This window comes from Pan paniscus, chromosome 4 (genome assembly GCF_029289425.2).
Source record: "Pan paniscus chromosome 4, NHGRI_mPanPan1-v2.0_pri, whole genome shotgun sequence".
NCBI classification, from domain to species: Eukaryota; Metazoa; Chordata; class Mammalia; order Primates; family Hominidae; genus Pan; species Pan paniscus.
The window spans coordinates 7,597,555-7,613,967 of NC_073253.2; the positions used below are offsets into that span (position 1 = coordinate 7,597,555).

The 16,413-nt window shown below is 39.0% G+C and overlaps 1 long non-coding RNA gene across 1 annotated transcript; it reads right to left on the reverse strand.

Moving 5' to 3' along the window:
* Positions 1-583: 583 nt before the first annotated feature.
* Positions 584-2,303, reverse strand: LOC103784571 (uncharacterized). The gene is made up of 2 exons (XR_004671396.2): positions 1,452-2,303; positions 584-1,247 (listed from the first exon to the last, which is right to left on the reverse strand). It is a non-coding gene; the product is annotated as an uncharacterized LOC103784571 (long non-coding RNA).
* Between the last annotated feature and the right edge of the window lie 14,110 nt (positions 2,304-16,413).

The following is a 16,413-nucleotide window of genomic DNA, read 5'->3' on the forward strand; positions in this document are numbered from 1 at the left end:
TCAGGAGTTTAAGACCAGCCTGGCCAACATAATGAAACCCCGTCTCTACTAAAAATACAAAAAAATTAGCCAGGTAATCCTAGCTACTCTGGAGGCTGAGGCAGGAGAATTGCTTGAACCCAAGAGGTGGAGGTTGCAGTGAGCTGACGTCGTGCCACTGCTCTCCAGCCTGGGTGACAGAGCAAGACTCTGTCTCAAAAAATAAATAAATAAAAATAAATAAATAAACACATTTTTCTGCATATTCCTTAGAGATAATTGAGTTATGAACTGGGTAAGACTCCAAAGGGAGCCCAGTTGCACCTTCGCGTCATCTATATTCCCCTTTTCACATGTCCCTCACACCCGTGCTAGGATGATTGAGTATGACAGAGACATGCCTCCCCCATGCCTGTGCTTTAGGGAACTAGCTCATCCACTTCTCCCACGGCCCCACTGAACTCTGGGCTGAGTAACTAGTCCTCTGGGGTTGGAGGACTAAAGCTCCGAAGTGGGCACCTAAAGAGGAGATTTTCTGGTGCATTCTCTTCCACCAATGTTCTAATGCAAAGTCTATCAGGAAATCTAGGTTTATATATCTCTGAAGAGTGTTTATTCAATTTACCAAAAAGAATATAAAATGTACAGTAAGTTCTTTCTAAAATATAAGTGTTTCCATTATCTTTGATGTATGAGTGAATAAAACATTGATTTAGACAATGTGGCATGTGCCCCGGAAATGGAAATACAGCATTGGTCTGGGGAAGGGATTAATATTTATTGATCACTACTATGTGCCAGACATTTTATATACAACTTATTTCAATTTCAATTTCACATCAACCCAGTACAGTAGGTTTGACACCAATTTTTTTAAAAAGAGCATTTATTCTCAGAGTTGTTGAACAATCTGGACTGTATTGCACGGCGGAGTAGTGAGTTAGAGTGTCTATCACTCCATCCGGGGCCCTCTTGCCCTCCCAAAACCCAGCCCCCAACAGCCCGTGCCGCTGAGCAGCTGGAGTCCATCCTGTAAGGCAGCAGGCTTTTCACATGATTGCCCCGCATATCATTTGCTTTGCATCTCTTTAAATTGTACCAGTTAGTCTCCCCAGGGCCTCCCCAGATTCCAAGTAGATCCCTCTGGCAGCTCTGCTGTGCTTGGCATTACCAGCACTCTCTGAGCTGAGACTCAGCCTCTTCCTCTTAACTTGTGCAGCCAAAGTTCTCTGCACACCTCATCGGCAGGTTCATCTTCTCAGTGAAGCCTGTAGAGATGGGAAACAAGTAGATACAAAATTACATATGAATTTAGATTTTTTTTTTCTAAAGCAATAGGAAAATTTACTCATCTATTTTTCCCGTTTACCCCTACTTTGATTCTGTTTACCCTTTCTAAGTTTACACAATAAGCAGCTAATCCCACTTGCTCTCTTTTTTGGGCCTGGAGTTCCTTAGGGCAGCTCTCTCACCCCACAAAGGAGCCAGGAGTTCTCTGGCTGCCTCCTTCCTAAGCTTGGAGGGTGCATTGCCCTGCTTTTCTTTCTATGTGGATGCTGAAATCTTCTCAGTTGTATCATGGTTGAAAGCTTCATTATTCCTTTCGCCTGTAAGAAGAGCCTTAGATTGAAACAGAATATCTAATTACATTGGAAGGAAAAATATCGACATTCATTTATAAAATATCTTCCTGGTATCTTCCTAGACAGACGTTCCGTTTAATGAACTAGAGAGCTACTAGCTTCCCTCCCATCACTGCAGAAATCGTACAGATAAGATGCCAGGGCTAGCAGAGTTAAGAGGCAGTGGTTATGCAGCTCTAGTTTCCTAACATACTCAGGCTATGTTAGAATAAAAAAGTCTTTGAGGGCTGGTGCTGGCTGGGGCAGGGGCCAGCTCCGATGAAAGCACGCTGCAAGCTTCAATAGAGAAACAACAGGGGCCCAAGCACAACTTCAGAAAGCAGTTGCAAGGACTACAGATATTTCCTTTTTTTTTTTTTTTTTCCAAGTTTGAGGATTGAAGCTGGAGCATCTGAACTTCAGGAAAAGAAGGACCAGCACAAGGAAGACTGAGATGATTTCTGATGATCATCAGAGCAAAGGAAGTGCTGAGCAGTGAATGAGGCTGTCTTAATTCTCCCACTTGAGCTTGAGAGCAGCAGTCAGGAGCTGTCTGCATCTCCTTTCATTCTCCTTTCATTCAATGTTATGTAACAGTCCCTCTAAAAGGAAACTCTCTACCTAGCTACTGAATTAATTGATGTCCTTGAAGCCCTGGGGGAACCTCTGTGGGCAGCCATGTTGCTGCCTCAAAATGGGAACAAAGAGAAATCACTCAGGGGAATATAATTTTGTATTGTTCTTCATGAGACAGGAGAGAAGAAGGGAGTGTTGGGAGTTCTGGACTGGAAGAAATGTGTGTAACTAAATATAGTAATTGCATTATTCACAGCAGGCTTATGCTGCAGTTGTATTTATTGCTGCATGAAATTTTTTTTCTATAAGATTCGGAGCCTATATTTATAGGATCAAAGTCAATAATTTTTTAAAATTATTATTGTCACAAAAGTATTGGGAATGCCCTTGAACTTGTTATAGTTTTAAAAGTGTAAAATTGCATTCTGATTCTGACTGAAATTAATGGGCTCAGGCACTCACTGGGGGTTCTGGAAAATACACAAAATACACACAAACTTCCATATAACTTTTAAAACAAACTCAGTATTGATAATGAGACTGCTTCACTAGATAATACAAACAAAAGTATGGGTGTGGTAAAATATTCAGAGATTTAGGCCAGTCCTCAGGCAAGACAGCAGAGTAGGTTCTTCCTGGTATCTATTTTAAGGATCTAGCAGCAAAAGAAAATGGTAGAACCGTCTGGGAATTCTTCATGGACGGTTGGCTGTGAGAAAATAACGCTGTCAGGGCTGTGCTTTGCTAAACAGGCGGGCTACCGTCCATGTGTGCTCCACACCCTGATGAAAATGATCAGAGTTCTGCCTTGACAAACGGCAACCATTCCGTTTCTATTCCATTGAAAGGCAGCCCCAAAATGGCATCTATTGGAGAAATCAATGAAAGAATGGTGTTTTTTTAGTTGAACTATTTATTGAGATAATTGAACATTCACATGCATTTGTAAGTAATAATATACAGAGATCCTCTCTACCCTTTACTCATTTTCCCTCAATGGTAACACCTTGGAAAATTATAGTGCAATTATCACAACCAGGGTATAGACATTAATACAATCCTCCAACCTGACCCCGATTTCCTGGTTTGCTTGTATTCATTTGTATGGCGTGTGTGTGTGTGTTTCGTTCTGCATAATTTTATTATGCATGTAGGTTCCTGCTTCCTGCATGCACCGCTACAATCTAGATATCTACATACAGAACAATTCTGTATGGCTTTTCCTTCTTTAAAAACCACACCCACCTTCTGTTGGCCCCACTCCTCACCTCCCAGGGCCTAAGTCCTGGCAACTACTAATCTATTCCTCTGCATTTCTAACATTTTGTTATTTCAAAAACATTATGCAAGTGGAATCATACAGTATGTAAACTTTTGGGGATTTGCTTTTTTCACTCAATGTGTTTCCTTAGAGATTCATTCAAGTTGTCAGGTGTATCAATAGTTTGTTCCTTTTACTGCTTTGTGGTCTGTGATCTGGATATATCACGGTTTGTTTAACATTTACCTTCGAAGAACATCTGTGCTGCTTCCAGTTTGGGGCTATTATAAGTAAAGCTGTGATGAACATTTGTGTATAGTTTTTGGTGTGAACATAAGTCTTCATTTCTCTGGGACAAATGCCTATGGGTGCCATTACTGGGTTATTTTGTATTTTCATGCTGGGTTTTATAAGAAACTGTCAAATTGCTTTCCAGATTGTACCATTTCACATCCCCACCAACAATGTGTGAGTGATCTGGTTTCTCTGCATCCTTGCCAGCATTTAGTGTTGTCGCTATTTTTTATTTTAACCATTCTAGTAGGTGTGTAGTGATAACTGATGACGGTTTTAATTTGCATTTCCCTGATGGCTAATGATGATGAGCATCTTTTCATGTGGTTATTTGCCATCTGTATATTATTCTTGGCAGAAGGTCTGTAGGTATCTTGCCCATTTTCAATTTGGATTGTTCAGTTTTTTACTGTTGAGTTGGAAAGTTCTTTTTATATGCTAAATATTGGTCTTTTGTTGGACGTGTGGTTTGCAAAGATTTTCTCCCAGTCTGCCACCTGTCTTTTCATCCTCTTCACATGGTCCCTTTCGGAGAAACAGTTTTGACATTTCACAAGGCCTCTTTTACCATTTTCTTCATGGATTATACTTTGGCAGCGAGTCTAAGTACTCCTTGCCTAGATCCCAAAGTCTCCTATGTTTTGTTTGTTTGTTTGTTTGGTTGGTTTTTTTTCTAAAAGTTTTATCATTTTAAGGTCTACATATAAATTCATGACTTATCTTGACTCAATTCTTGTATGAGATATGAGGTTTCGTTGCAGTTCCTGTTGTTGCCTATGGATGCCCAGTTTCTCAAGCACCGTTTTCTGAAAAGGCTCTCCCTCCTCCCTCCTTCTCTCAATTGTTTTCACACCTTTGTCAAAAGCCAGTTGAGCATGTCTGTATGTGTCTATTTCTGGGGTCTGTATTCTGTTTCTTCAGTCTATGAAAGCAGAGCTTTAAGAATTGTTCTGAGACATGAAAAGCCCACTCAGTTTTGTTGTTTGTGTCCCTTGAATAAGCATGCTCTGCACTTTTATTTTCTCATATGTATGCTAACTTCTACGTGTGTTTGGAAATGAAGATGATACAGGAGCTAAGAAGAAAGTACTTAGGCAGATAATGAGGGTACGGAGTCCTCAGTAAGGTTTTCCTTTCAATAAAAAGCAGCCCCCAAGTCATTTTCTTTTCTAACAAAGAGCAGCCTGTAAAATTGAGCTGCAGACATAGACAAGCAAGCTGGAATCTTGCACAGAAGAATGTTGGCAGTTGTGCCAATAGGAATATACTACCTGCGGCTAGGCATGTTCAAAATGGTGGCTCCGTTTTCTCTTTTTGCCAGCCACATGTACAGCAAGGAGCAGGGAAGATGGCACTGGCCAAGCAGAAAGCCCATTTGCATAATAAGATTAGGCTGGGGCGACAAGCCTTCTCTGAGCACCATGTCAATGTCACACCTGGTGGAACCAATATGTGGGCCCTACGTAAATCAGACACCGCCCCCTCAAGCCTGCCTATAAATTCTGCTGTGGTCCACCACTTTTTCCTTTTCAGACGCCCCTCCTAACAAGAGAGACAGAGAGCTGCTCTCCTCTCTTCTTTCTTCTGCCTATTAAACCTTCTGCTCCTTAACTCACTCCATGTGTGTGTCTGTGTCATTAATCTCAGCACAAGACGCTGAACCCCAGGTATTTACCTCAGAAAAGAATGCCACTTCAAAGACACACACACCTAACCCTTTACATATATACATACATATAAATACACACATATATATTCAGGTGTGTATGATATACACACACACATACGCACATACATCACACACACATATATATCTATATAATTAAAAATATAAAACTCTCGTGTAAGTTAATTAGAGTAAAACCTCATCACATCATGAGTTGCCAATTAAAGGTTTATGATTTTCTTATTTAGAAATAAATTTTCCAGGCCAGGTGCAGTAGCTCACTCCTGCAATCCCATAACTTTGGGAGGCTGAGGCAGGCAGATTGCTTAAGCCCAGGAGTTCAAGATCAGCCTGGACAACATAGTCAGATGCCATCTCTAAAAATAAAAATAAAAAATTAGCTGAGTGTGGTGGTGCGCTCCGGTAGTCGCAGTTACTTGAGAGGCTGAGGCAGAAGGACAGCTTGTGCCTGGGAGGTCGAGGCTGCAGTGGTCTGTGATCATGCCACTGCACTCCAGCCTGGGAAACAAAGCGAGATGCTGTCTTGGAAAAAAAAAAAAAATTCCTACATTATACTTACAGTAACAAAATTTAAGTTGTAATTCACTCTACTTGTACCTAACATTAATTTTATAATTGCTCTGTCACTATTTCCTTATTTTTTACTGTCATAATAATAATGGCTAGTAGTTGGGGAATAAGAGTTTTCTTAATTCAAGTTGTACATTTTTAAACTTAAGTGAAACTTAAGCTGAGCACTTATTAATCATATTTTATGTCCAAGGAATGGAATTTCCCTTTCTTTTTTCAAAATCAAATTGAAATTTAAAACCTGATAACAAATTGATTATGAGCAGTGGTAAATCAGATTCATATTTCGTGATGAAAATTATATGAATATGTGTGATTATAAGATATAAGGGCATAGACACACACACACACATTTACTTAAGAAAAAAGTCATTGGTTCATGATGCCAATACTTGTTAAGACTGCAAAAAAAATTGTCCCTTGAGAGCTGAATTAGCGAAATCCATGTAGAGGTTAGTTCTCAGCACAGTTCTCCTAAATGAGGGAATATTTTTCAAGTCAAAGTAGAATTCTTAGTACATTTTGGACTAAATATGAAAGACAAATATAACCAACAAAATGTCATTAATAAATGCTAAAATTGAATTATTTGTGTGGGATTCCAAAAAGTGAGGATTTGAAGCTTATCATATCCCTGGTATTTCCAATGGAGCAAGCAACCTGATGAACAAAAATTATATATATACATATACCTTATATTATGAGGAGAGAGAGAAAGAGACAGAGAGACAGAGAGAGAAAGGGAAATATTAATGCATTAATGCATTAAATTTTTAGGTTGATCACACTGGTCATTCGAATAACATTTTATTTCCTAATTTTCTCATATTATGCACATGAAATAATTTTACCATTTCTATTGATTTTCCTTTAGCACCTACGTCATGGAGAAAATGTGTCTACCCGCAACTCCCGCTAACAAACATGGTCATTTATTGGCCAGTTTAGTTCCCATTTTCAGTTAATAACTTGGCTTTATTGTCTACACGTCAGACCCTTGTGAATGTTGTGTAGTTGTTGCTGTGAATGGATGCCCTTCAACACTAACTACATGCACAGAAATCAATTTCTGCACCTACAGAGCTGAGGATAAGACCCTGGGCTCTGGCCTCCCTCCAAGGCTGGGTACCTTGGGAGACCTGCCCTGAAATCAGCTGACCATGTCGTAATTGTCATCTCATCTCATGCCTCTTGGTCACTGCCACACAGAGTATACTCTGTAGTGGAGGAGAAAATAAAAGGCTGTAGAGAATCAGAGCCTAAACTATCTGGTAACCATTAAAGGATATTTAGAATTAATCCACTTGTACACCTGATTTCTACCTCTTGTTGACTCATCAGCTTCATCTTGTTTATTTATCTGTTCTCCTGCAAAACAGCTTCTCATAAGAAAGGTTGGCAGTCTGCTGTAGACTTCTTGGTCCATTTCCTTTTGCATTGGTAAACTTTGTTCAGACTGAATGGAACCTGCTGCCTAGAACATTTTGCCTTGATTAATGCCGAATAACTATGTCTCTTACAGCGTTATAACTATCCCAACTTTATCTGCAAATACATCTTTACTAAAGCGTTATTTTTTTTTACTGGATGTAATTCTTAATAGACCTTGTTTCTTAGCACATCTTTCGGTTTCCTGAAAAACTGATCAAAAGGTACAGAGATTTCCCATGTACCCACTCTGCCCCCATACCTGCACAGCCTGCCTCATCATAAAAATCCCCCACCAGGGTGTATGCTTGTTAAAACTGGTGAACCTATATCAACACATCGTTAAAAGATTATAGTTTACATTACAGTTCAATTTTGGTGTTGTACATCCTCCAGATTTGGAAAAATTTATAATGACCTGTATTCACCATTGGAGTGTCATACAGTGTAATTTCACATTGCTGTGGTGTTCATGAGCATGGTTTTGTATTTTACAGAAGTATCAGTGTTTGGCCTAAAAATGCTTTGTGCTCTGTCTAGTCATCCCCCACTTCCCCCAACCCCTGGCAACCACTAACCTTTTCACGGTCTCCATAGTTGCATTTTTCAGAATGTCACATATTTGGAATTGTACAGTAACCAGCCTTTTCACATTGGATTTTTTCACTAAGTAACATGCATTTAAGTTTCCTCCGTGTCTTTTATAGCTTAGCTTGATAGCTCATTTCTTTTTTGTGTTGAATAATATTTCATTGTCTGGATGTACCACAGTTTATTTACCCAGTCACCTACTGCAGGACATTTTGGTTGCTTCCAAGTTTGTCGATTATGAATAAGGCTGTTGTAAACATCTATGTACATGTTTTTGTGTGAGCAGAAGGTTTCAGCTTGTTGGGATGATCAGACACAACACCAGGCCATGGGGGCTACGAAGTCCATTGGAGTCAAAGGAATGAGACAAGACAAGTTAAGAGTGAAAGTGGGTCCAGGGGGCCAATGCTAGCATGGAGGCTGCAAAGGTCCCAAGCTCTGGGAGACCACACTATTTATTGGTAATCAAACAAAGAAGCAGGCAGTGAGGACATGGGGGTCAAAAGGAAGTGGTGCATCAAGCATTTGATCTATAGTTGTGTCAGTTTAGCATTTTCTTTGAAGCCTATGAAACATGTTTGGCTACTCGAGATAATGGGGAACATGTCCTTCTAACTCAAGATACAATTGATTTATGATCCTGGGAGAGCAAGAATCAAGGAGCCAGCAAGTCTGAACACATTCCAGAGGCCACGAGGGGTTTTATGCCCTGAGCCCTGGATTCCATCCAAGCCACAAGGGGTGTAATGCTCTGGGCTTAAATTGTAGTGCGGCAGGGCAGCCTTCCACCCTTAAGCACAGAGCTTGGTGTTCCATAGGCCACGAGGGGTTTTAGACCCTGGACCCAGGACATGTTCCAGGACTTTTTATATTATGTCAAGACTAGCAAGTCCTGCCTCAGCTCTTCTACCAACACAGCTCCTTTGGGTAAATACCAAGGAGCATGATTGCTAGATCATATGGTAAGAGTATATTTAGCTGTGTAGGAAACACCCAAACTGTCTTCCGAATGGGCTGTACCATTTTGCATTTCTCCAGCAGTGTCTGAGAGTTTCTGCTGCTGACATCCTTGTCAGCATTTGGTGTTGTCAGTGTTCTGGATTTTGGCCACGCTAATAGGTATGTAGTGGTATCTCACTGTTGTATTAACTTGCATTTCCCTGATGACATGGGATGTGGAACATCTTTTAATAAGCTTATTTGCCACCTGTATATCTTCTTACATTAGGTGTCTGTTAAGATCATTGGCCCTTTTTAAAATCAAACTTTTTGTTTTTTATAGTTAAGTTTGAAGAGTTCTTTATATATTTTGGTTAATAGTCTTTTATCAGATATGTCTTTGCAAATATTTTTTCTCAGTCTCTAGCTTGTCTTGTCATTCTCTTGTTAGTGTCATTCACAAAGCAGACTATTTTAATTTTAATAAAGTCCCATTTATCAATTCTGTCTTTAATGGACCATGCCTTTGGTGTTGTGTATAGAAAGTGATTACTGAAGCATTGGTTATCTGGATTTTCCATTATGTTATTTTCCAGGATTTTTATAGTTTCACATTTCACATCTAGATCTGTGATCCATTTTGAGTTAATTTTTGTGAAGACCAGAAAGTCTATGTTTAGATTTATTTTTTGCATGTGAATAACCAGTTGTTCCAGCACCATTGGTTGACAGAGAGTACCTTTTCTCCATTCTATTGCCTTTACTTCTTTGTCACAGATCAGCTGACCAAATTTATGTGGGTCTATTTCTGGGATCTCTGTTCTATTCTATTGATCTATTTGTCTGTTCTTTTGCCAATACCACACTGTCCTGGTTACTGTGGCTTCAAGTCAGGCAGTGTCAGTCTTCCAACTCTGTTCTTTTTTTTTTTTTTTTCTCCTTTTTGAGACAGAGTCTCACTCGGTCACCCAGGCCAGGGTAGAGTGGTGTGATCTTGGCTCACTGCAGCCTCTGACTCCCGGGTTCAAGCGATTCTCCTGCCTTAGCCTCCTGAGTAGCTGGGACTACAGGTATGCATCACCATGCCTGGCTAAATTTTTGTATTTTTAGTACAGATGGGGTTTCACCATGTTAGTCAGGATGGTCTCGATCTCCTAACCTCATGATCTGCCTGCCTCAGCTTCCCAAAGTGCTGGGATAATAGGCATGAGCCACCGCACCTGGCCTCCCAACTCTGTTCTTATTCTTCAATATAGTGTAGGCTATTCTGGGTCTTTTGCCTCTGCCTATAAACTTTAGAATCTGCTTGTCTGGATAGAATTCCTTCAAATTTTTTGGTTTCCTTATTTTACAAAAACTTATCTGGTTTTTCTTTCCTTCAGGTGATATTTTTGTTATAGTGAAATCCATGGCTCTGCTATTAAAAATGTGGTCTACAGATTGTTGGCTCCCATGAATCATTTGTTGCTGCTCCATTACATAAGTGCAGAAAGTGACAGCAACCACATGGAAGGTTTTATAGTAATTTAACATTGCTGTAGCATCCATAAACATAGTTTTGTATTTTACAAAAGTATCAGTCTGTGATCTATAGGAAATTAAAATTTTGGCCTTTGTGCACAAATAGTGCAAAAAAAGCGTGGTTCTATGATACTATTTTTAAATTAGTTACTTGAAGATTTTCTCAAGCAGCTGGGAATTTGCTTGTGCTAACGTCTAAAAATATAAATTAAGTGTTATTTTGATGTTTTAAAATTTTATATCCAGTGAAATCTCTTTGACTTAAACTATCCATCAATATGTAGATATTTGGACAAAAATAATGATTAAGATACCAGAGATTTAAAATGAAAAGTCATTTGTCTCCGTCATAAACATTTCTATTAAATGCATTAATTTCTTTTTTATCAACGCTACTGAGTAAACATATTTGGATAAGGATTTCGCATCACCTTCTGGACTTTGATTCTCTCCACTGAGTGTAAGTAGCACAGGGGAGAGGAATATATCTGTATTAATACTAGATGGTTTCCTCAAAACTGCACTTCTTAGAAATCATCTTCATTATTTTGCTCATTTTTAGATTAGCACTAAAAATTCAGTAGAAAAATCTTACATTGGGGGAATCATAATAGTTTAATAAAATGTCATTCACCAGACAATATTTTTTCATTGTACAATAAACGTCAGTTCAGTAAGACTGTTATGAACTCTTGGTGTACCAGAGAATCATTCAATGTGCTATAAGAGATTACAAAGAAGTCAATGATACTATCCTTTTCTGAAGAGATGACATACACAAACAAAAATGCTAATTACCAATTAAGGGGCCAATATGAAAATGAAGAAAAGCAAAGGTGGTATAGAGGATATACTTCCATGCTGCAAGACCTCAGAGCAAGGGAAAGAGGCTTCCAAAACAGAGTTAATTTAATAGTTTACTTCTATGTCCAGAATGTTCATCTTGGACTTAAAAAGACCTGCAGGATTTGATTTGACAGGGGGAGAAGAGTTTAGAGCCATCCAAAATGGATTTTAGAAGTAGGAGATAGGACAAGACTGGAGCTTGGGGATTTGAAAGATGCCTAATAGAATAAAAGCTGTTTATTTAGAACTAAATGTGGAGGGGAGGGGATGAGGAGTAAAAGAGAACATTGGATTGTTGTCAGGTGTGTTTAATGATAACTTGGATGTTAAGATGGGGGCTTTTGGCTTTGAACCAAAAGCAGACAGGAAACTTCTTTAGTAGAAAAGCAGCAGAATAAAGGCAGTAGGTAATAAACACTCTATACATTCTCTATATACACTCTGTGTGTGCACTTTCCAGCCAAACCTTCAGATAAAGATGGGGTTACAACAGATTTAAAATTCTAAAGCTCTTGAGCATGAGTCAAGAGTCACTGATAAAGACCCATTTCTCAATTTCAATTGCCCAGGAACAGTGTGAGAAGGATAGTCAGAACTCTGGGGAAGTATATTTGTTCTCCATCAAAAGAAGTCAACTATATAATTATCACTCCACAGTTTCTAATTTGTGATTATGTATAGTTGATCTTACTTCCTGGAAAACTGGAGAAGAAAATAAGGGAGAAATGGAGAAAGAAAAGGAAAAGAGAAGAAAGAAAGAGAAAAAAAGGAAGACAGAGAGAGAGAAAGAAGAAAAAGAAAGAAATAAAGAGAAAGAAAGAAAAAAGAAAAGAGAAAGAAGGAAAGAAAGAAAGAAAGAAGAAATGAGGAAGGAAGGAAGGATGGAAGGAAGGGAGGAGAAATTATTAAGTATTAATACTTTAATACTGTATTAAGTATTACACATAATTTAAGAATTATTTAAAGTATACAGGAGGATGTGTGTAGGTTATGTGAAAATACTATGCCATTTTATAAAAGGAACTTGAGCATTTACAGATTTTAATATCCTCAGGGGACCTGGGGCCAATCCCTGTGATACCAGGGGATGACTGTACACTGAAATGTTGTTAGCATAGCATACAGCCTATCATTGTAAAGTTTACCAAATTTTCCAGCACTATGAGGAAATATCAGCTGTAAATACAAGCACATTACTTTATGTAGGAATTATACTCAAGAGTAAGAAGTTATCCACTTTCATGCCATCTATGCTGAAGCCCAGAGAGAGCTCAGGACCTAAATTCTTTGCCCTAGAGAAGGCAGCTCTTTGACAGGACATACTCGGGTATCTGAGGAAAGAATGGGAAATGGGATAGAATTGTTAGCTGCTGCCGGATGACTCGGGGGGGCCAAGGTCACACATCAGCCGCCATCAGTACAAGCGGGAATGGACCACAGGTGGAGGTAGGATAGCCACCATATTTGAAGAATTAAAGACCCTGGGTACAACTGTTGTTCTATTACAATATTTCCTTGATTAAACAATACTTCAGACACCCAGTTTAAGTATTGCTTCTGGAACCATTCGTCAGAATAAGTATATACCCACATTTTATTACATCCTGCAATGCATCTGCCTATAAAATCAGCATTTTACATCCTTAGTACAAACCTTGGTACCCTGCACCACTAATCTGGGTCTGACCACAAAGTTGTCCACATTAGGATGTTGCTCTATAAATTCAACCTTTCTGCAGCAACTCTCTTCCTGTGCAACTGAAAAGGTTTTAAAAATCTCAAAGCATCTGTTGGGTATTTTCTCTAAAAAAAAAAAAAAAAAAGCAAATTTTCACACTTCCTCTTCAAATCACACAATTTGTCTGTAGAATGCTACATAATTCTTGCTGTTGCCTTCTACCTGCTTTTAACTGAGGCCATTTTTAACACACTGCTTTGTGCGTATAGATCCTACTAGCTCAGCAGTTCTAGAAGAATATATAATAAAAGAAGTAGCAAGGGTTTAATGCATTTACTTCTCTCCAAAGATTTTCCATATTGGTGACAAAAATGCTGTGTGCTTTAGTTAATGAACATAAATTGAATAAAATGAAACCACTGAAACACTCCGACAAGTATAGGCACACCAACATAGGAAGTCTTGCAATTTTCGTATTGTCCTTTCAATAAGCTTTTTACAATAGGAAGACATTTTCTCACCTGATTGGAAGCTCATCTAAAGTATCCATTGATTAAGTTACCTTTGGGACAGTTCTGCTCTTCTGCCTCATGGTAATTGCCATATCATGCAAGATGTAAGCAACGTGCTATTCTGCTTTCCTACGGAAGCAGGGAACGCTGGCTGTAGAGGATGCAGGACATCCTCTAGGCATATTGCAGGTTCTCTGCCTTTCTCTGCAACCTTGGAGTGCATAGAACTTTCAGTATTGGCATTTTCTAAGGCACTTGATGGCCTTTGTAAAACAAAGAGGAAGCACAATGTGTATCTTTTAACTCAATAAGGGTAGGTAGATTTTTAAAAATAATTTAAACATGTCATTTTATCTGTACTATTTGAAAAGACATTGTACTAAGTAATAATTCAAGGCTAAACATTAAATCTATAGAGTTTCCTAAAAGGGATTCCTAGAAAACTTCTAAGAACAAAAAGAAAATAAAAAGCATGCAAGAAGCACCACATGACACATTAATTATTGGCAAACAAAATAAACATTATAAAACTTCATTCTACCATTTTAATGTCATGGGCAAAATCTGTTTCTAAGAAATCCCAAGAATCCATAGACATGTTCTTTTGGGCAACAAAAGAATCCTATTAAAAATGAAGGCATTAACAAATCCACATTCATTGGTAGAGTGGCTCATCTTCCATTTCTACTCTTATTTCTTCCTGGGAATTGATAATTAAACTAAATTCTTTCTATAAACTTGAGTTAGTAGCTGGGCTTGAGGGAAAAAAATGCATAACACTACTTTATAACACACAATTTTGTTGGTCAGCCTCTATTTTATCAAATTATTATACATCCAAAACTTAAAAGAATACAATCTAAACAAATTTAATAAATTCTCTATTTTCAAGTATATTTGATAGAAAATGCTGGTGATATTAAAGACCTGACCTGGTTTGGAATTGAGAAAGGGAGTAAAGCATGCATGGTCAAAAGTCTAAGAAAGATACAGAAGTTGGAAGATGTTAGGGAGGCAAGATTGTCACAGTAAGAGCGCTGGCTTTGAAGGTGGAGGAGCAGCCTCTGAGCCAAGGAATGCAGGGGGATTCCTGTTCCAGAAGCTGGAAAAGGGAATCGATTCTCCCCTAGAGCCTCCAGGAGGGTAAGCCCGTCTGACACCTTGACGTTAGCGTCAGACTTCCAACCTCCAGAGCTGTGAACTAAGCAAGGTGTGTTGTTTTAAGTTCCTGAGTTTGTGGTAATTTGTTACAGCAGCCATAGGATGCTAATACATCAACCAAAACCAGAACATGTGAGGGTCTGAAAAATGAATTGCTGCCTGACTACCTTCATCAAAGAAACACATACACTTTTCACTGAATCACTGAAGAAAGGAAATTGTTGAGAAATGTCTAGATGGGATTGTCTTTTGATCATAAGTCCCATGTGACCCAGACCTGAGACAGTGGTGCCCTGACTTGTTCCTGGTCACTGTGTTTGCTATGGGTATGGTGAGGGGCCCAAGCCAGCCAACCATTCCAGTCAGTGAGACTTAGTTGCCACACATTTGCTTGTGCCATCGGGGAAGAGGAATTCTCTCTGTAGTTGGATAGCTATTATGCTAAGCTAGATTGTAAGCCTGGAGCTGGGGAGGAGTAGCCATCCGGAGACCTCTAGGGGAGAACCTAAGTCCTTCTGAAAATGAAGCCAACACCAAAGAAAGCAGAGCTGAGAAGAGAAAAAAACGAGACTGAGATGATCCCGAGATGTCATCTGTGCCCTTGAGTCATGTCTTGGCAGACTCTTAGACGCTCCAGTTCTACGGGCCAAAACATCTCGTCTCATTTTACTCGCAACTAAGACTCCTCTGTGGGAAAGAAACAGTTCCTATTTTCTCTTTTCTACTTATATACACACCATTGCTGTCAGGGTGGGCATTCATGTATACAAATTGACCATTCAAAAAGATGGTGTAAAATAAAGGCACCTAAAAAACCCCCAAAAAGTCAGCAATGGCCCTCTAACCAAATGTTTATTAGAATAAGCCTGTGGTATTTAAAAGGATGAATATAACCCAAGAGATGAGTCCAGAAGAGGTCCAGACCCATCAGCACTTCAGAAAGGCTGAGAAACCACAGCAAAAAGCCATGGAAACCACGATTTTTGCTGCATATAACTCTAAGCTTCAAAAAATGCTTTCTGTTTATTCTCCAATTCAGTAGATGGTCCCCCCCTGGGTTATAGATAGGACTATATCATTATCTTCATTTTGCAGATGAGGAAGCTGATGTTTAAAGACATTATTTGTCTAGGTTATTGATCTAAGGCTGTCCTTGTGTTAGGCTTTATACCTGGACTCATTCCTGACCCCAAACTTTCCAAGGCTGAAACTTGTTTTCTACACTGGTGACAGTTCTTTGCACCACACCGTGTGCTATCTTAGTTATTTTTTTCCCTGTAACATAGGTGTGCACTGAGTTACCCTGGAAATACTTGGACAGGAAACATACCCTGTATAGGATGTTTCTTTGACAATCGACATTTAGAATAATGTGGTGTAGAATCAAATAGAATATTTATGTTTAGTGTTTCCTTAACCCAATAAGTGCTGAAATGCAAATCAATAGAAGAGGCAGCCTGTTTCAGAATGAAAAGGAGGGGTGTTCATTTGTTTTACCACCTACTTCACTGTGACACAGCTTGTGGGCTAGACTGCAAACAAGACCTGTCAAAAATCATGCATTGTTCTCTATCCTCCTTGGCTCCATGGTGGATTCCACCTAAGTCTCCCATCCAATTCCTGGCCAGGATTACTGTGTTAGATAGAGAACTTAAATGCAGCAACTCCTTGGTGTCTCAAATACTGACAGTGTGGTTTGTATAGGTTTTTCAAAAAGTGAGGGAAGTTCAATTTAGAAAGGCTCCAGG